Here is a 4,265-nt window from a genome sequence, read left to right on the forward strand (position 1 = left end):
AAATATAATGTTGGAATGTAATATAATCATGCAAATATATGAAGAAATGGAAAAGTAGAGTTTTACTACAGAGATGTTTCAGTCCGCTCTTTTTCACTTTATATTGCCCAGTATTTCAAGTCACAAAAATATTAAGTGCAGGTGCACATTACAGCAACGATGTGATGTTATAAACCTTAGTGTAATGACTTAAATGTCCCCTGCCTCCTATTCTAGATTTATTTCCATTTTTATGATATGCGTCATGTTCAAAGCTGCTTGGGAAGAAATAAGTTTATTTGGCTTACATCCCCTGACCACAGTCCATCTTTGAGGAAGATGAAAGCAGGGACCCAGGTTAGGATCTTGGAGGCAAGAACCAAAGTAGAGGCCAGGGAGGAGTGCTGCTTTCCAGCTTGCTCAGCTCCTCGTAAACTCCGGACTTCCTGCCCGGTGATGGCCCCGCCTACAGTAGGCCGGAGCCATCAATAAGATGCCCCACAAACATGCCCACTGGCCCACCTGATGGAGGCATTTTCTCCACTGTGGCCCCTCTTCCTAGCTGATGCCAGCTTGTTGGGTTGACAAACAGACAAATAAAACAGCAACAATAAAACTGTACAACACGCACAAGAATGATGTAGCGTGGCCTTGCTACGATATATTCAGAAGCATAACCCCATGGGAACTTTAAGAGATGATTAAATGGGCTAAAATGATTAAAGTGTTTCACTGATGACATCAGTGAAAACTCAGAATTTTAATGGTGATAACATGTTCGAAAATGTAAAGGAAAAAAAATGATAGAAATGATAGATTTACTCAAAATCTGTTTGGCTGGGCAAAGGTAAATAGTGTACTAGGAATGAATGTTCCCAACTGAAAGAGAAGGAAAATTATATAGGATTTAAGGAGGAAGGTGGTGTTTAGGTTGGGTTTAAACAAAGTGGCTTTGTTCTTTTCTTTCAAGCAATGTGAGATGGACTAACGGAATAATGCTTTGCTTTCCAGGAGGAATCTGTTCATATGAAGCACTGATGAGTGGTGGAATTCAAGACAAATACTGATGAGATCTGCAGCATTTCTGATTCATGTGAGTCATGTCCTCGTGATCCTTCAGGATGAGTGGTACTTTAAATGTCAAGCAGTTCCCCAACAAAGAAGTGATTTGCTTTCTTTTGTAAGTGTAACTTCAGTTCAGAAACTGTTCTTTATTTTGTGTGTGTGAGCGTCTGTGTGTGAGTATGTGAGTGTGTGTGTATGTGAGTGTGTGTCTGCTTTGAGATTGCAAACTAATTGGAGACAAATATCTCCCCAATTACAGTATTTCCAGAAAGCAGAACAATGTCTTGATTTAAGTTTGTAATAAATGCTTTATTTAAATATAATTTATTAAATGAAGTACTTCATATAGCATTTCTGAAGTCAGCTACATATAAACAAAATGGAACAATTTCCATATGCATGGTTTTATTAATTTTTAAATTATCTTCCAAGAGAATCTTCAAGACAAAGATACAATTTATTTATGTTTTCTGTTTTCTATGTTAAAGATTCAAGAAGGGCAGTGACTATAACTCATTAAGTTATCATTTAAGTTACCATTTTGCTCTTTCTCAAGCTACTTTACACATCTGACTCAGGACCCTAGTCAATCATTAACCTACTTTCTGCTACCATTCATGAGTTTATTCTTTGTTCACAGAGATGCTAGTAAAAGTTACTGACTATATCTACCACAGAAACTGTGTCTGTTCAAGAAGGAGTTAAGATGTTCTTTCCTGATGTTAACGTAAGGGGTGGCTTTGAGAGTTTCCTGCATGAGAAGCACATTGATGATGCTACAGGTTTGAGAAGGAGCAGATCTGAGGTATTTGTTGATTGCCCCGTGGTGTAGAGACAGCATGTTTATCTAACATTTGAGTTAAATTTGTAACTAGGATCAGAATACAACCGGTGTTGTTCATAAATGTTTATTATATATACAATAAACCTCTTCCCATTGTATTTTAAAGGACCACATTTTTTTTTCTCTAGTCTCCAAGTGAGTCCCTAGTAAGGGGAACAGAGACTGTCTTTGACATGAACTCAATGGCTGGCTCTTTAACCGACCCCCCCATCCCCACGGGAAGAGCAGCCTTGCCAGGACACAGAGGAGGACATGGCAGCCAGTCCTGAAGAGACCTGATAAACTAGGGTCAAATGGAAGGGAAGGAGGACCTCCCCTATTAGTGAACTTAAATAGGGGCAGGGAGGAGGTGAGGGAGGGAGGGTGGGATTGTGAGGGAATGAAGGAGGGGGCTACAACTGGGATATAAAGTAAATAAACTATAATAATATAGAAAATAAAAGTTTAATTAAAAAAAGAAAAGAACATCCAACAGATATTTAATTATTAGGTTGACAAAGTAATGACATGATTTTCCAATACCTATGGAACAGATGGTTTTAAAATGAGATAGAAAGTTACCAAGAAAAGTAAAAGTAATCCTTCAGAAAACTCACAAATATTCACTACTTTTTCTATTAAGACTCTTGAAACTTTTCCCACAAAGTTCATTATCACAAAAAATAAAACGGTGATTGTGATCTTATCTTTTTTACCTTCCCTCCTCATTTGTTTTATATCCCTTCCTTTTCCCCTCTTCTCTGTTCATCTTTCTCCCTCCCTCCATCAGTTTCTCTTCCTTTTCTATTCCTACACCTTGTTCCCTTATACTTATTCTATTCTATCCTTCCTTTAATAGGAAACAGAAGCAGTATTATCATGTCATTCAAAAGATGTGAAAAAATATGAAAATCTAGCATGTATTTTCATGTAACAGGCCCTTTAAAATCAGTGAAGCATGTCATCATTTAAAATATTTTTTCAAGACCAAATCATCTTTGGGGAGTTTTCTCCATTGCATAGTTTATTCTATCAGTCAGGTACCAATCAAAAAAGTAATTTGAATACTCATAGTTTATTATGAAAAGTATTAGCATAAAAAGTGTGTTCTTCAAAGTATCTATGGAAGCCTAGTTATAGTGAAGTGGTACCACCAAGCACTCAATGATGTGTCAGATGTTGAAGGCCATTGATTCTAAGTCCGTGCTTCAGACCTCTCTAGAGAAGTACAGAAGAAAACCTGTACCTGACTTGATGGCCAGAATGTTCTCTCAGCTTCTACAATTTAAGACCCAAACTCAACCACAAAACCTTTGACCTACAGTCTGTTCTGACTGCAAAATATGGTGGTGCAAATCTTGTAGACGTTAACCAATCAATGTCTGATTCGACTTAAGAGCCACTCCAAGAGACAAAACCAGACCCAACACTGCTTGGGTGACCAAGAACCAGAGACTAGATATAACAAGAACAGAGGGCAAAACCAAACATCACTGGTCAAGAAAGGTACCAATAAAATGACCCATAATGATATCCTGTTATACTATCAATCAGTGTCTAATTCAGTCATTATCAGAAAATCTTCTTCCTACAGGAGTCTGGAAGAGATACAGAGACCCATAGCCAGACATAACTCAGAGAAAGTGAGAGTCCTTGGAACACAGACCTCTCAATTGGATGTCTCCATCAAATTTCTCCCCTCGGAGCTAAGGAAACTCTATGGAGAAGGAATTAAAGAGATCCTTGGGGCACAGAGGAAACCATGAGAAGAAGGCCCGCTGAATCAACTGGTCAAGACTCATATGGACTCACAGAGAGCAAAGCAGCAAGCACACAGCAACACAGATCTACACCAGGTTCTCTGTGTATAAATTAGAGCTTTCACCATTAGCATTTCTTCCTTATCTATTTATTCTATGTAGATGAGTGTTCTATCTGCATGTACACCTGCAGGCCAGAAGAAGGTATCAGATCCCTGAATACATGGTTGTGAGCCACCATGTGGTTGCTGGGAATTGAACTCAGGACCTCTGGACTAGCAGACAGTGCTCTTAACTTCTGAGCCGTCTCTCCAGCCCCACCATTAGTACTTCTATGGGAATCCTGAGTGTATGAACAAGTGGGTCTCTGATTCCTTTCTGTTCTAGGGGCACTCTTCCTTCTTTTGGATCCAGCCCTTATGTGATGCTGTTTGTTTTATCTTATATTTGATTTTGCTGTGTTTGGTTGTTTTGTTCTTTTTTCTTCATTTATTTGTTTATTACAATTTGTTTACTTTGTATCCCATAGCCCCCCTCTCATCTTCTACCAGTTCCACGCACCTGTTTTCTTGTTTTTATTCATATTTCTCTTTCTTCTTCTTCTTCTTCTTCTTCTTCTTCTTCTTCTTCTTCTTCTT

This window comes from Psammomys obesus, unplaced genomic scaffold (assembly GCF_907164565.1).
Source record: "Psammomys obesus unplaced genomic scaffold, mPsaObe1.curated_primary_1811, whole genome shotgun sequence".
Classification (NCBI taxonomy): Eukaryota; Metazoa; Chordata; class Mammalia; order Rodentia; family Muridae; genus Psammomys; species Psammomys obesus.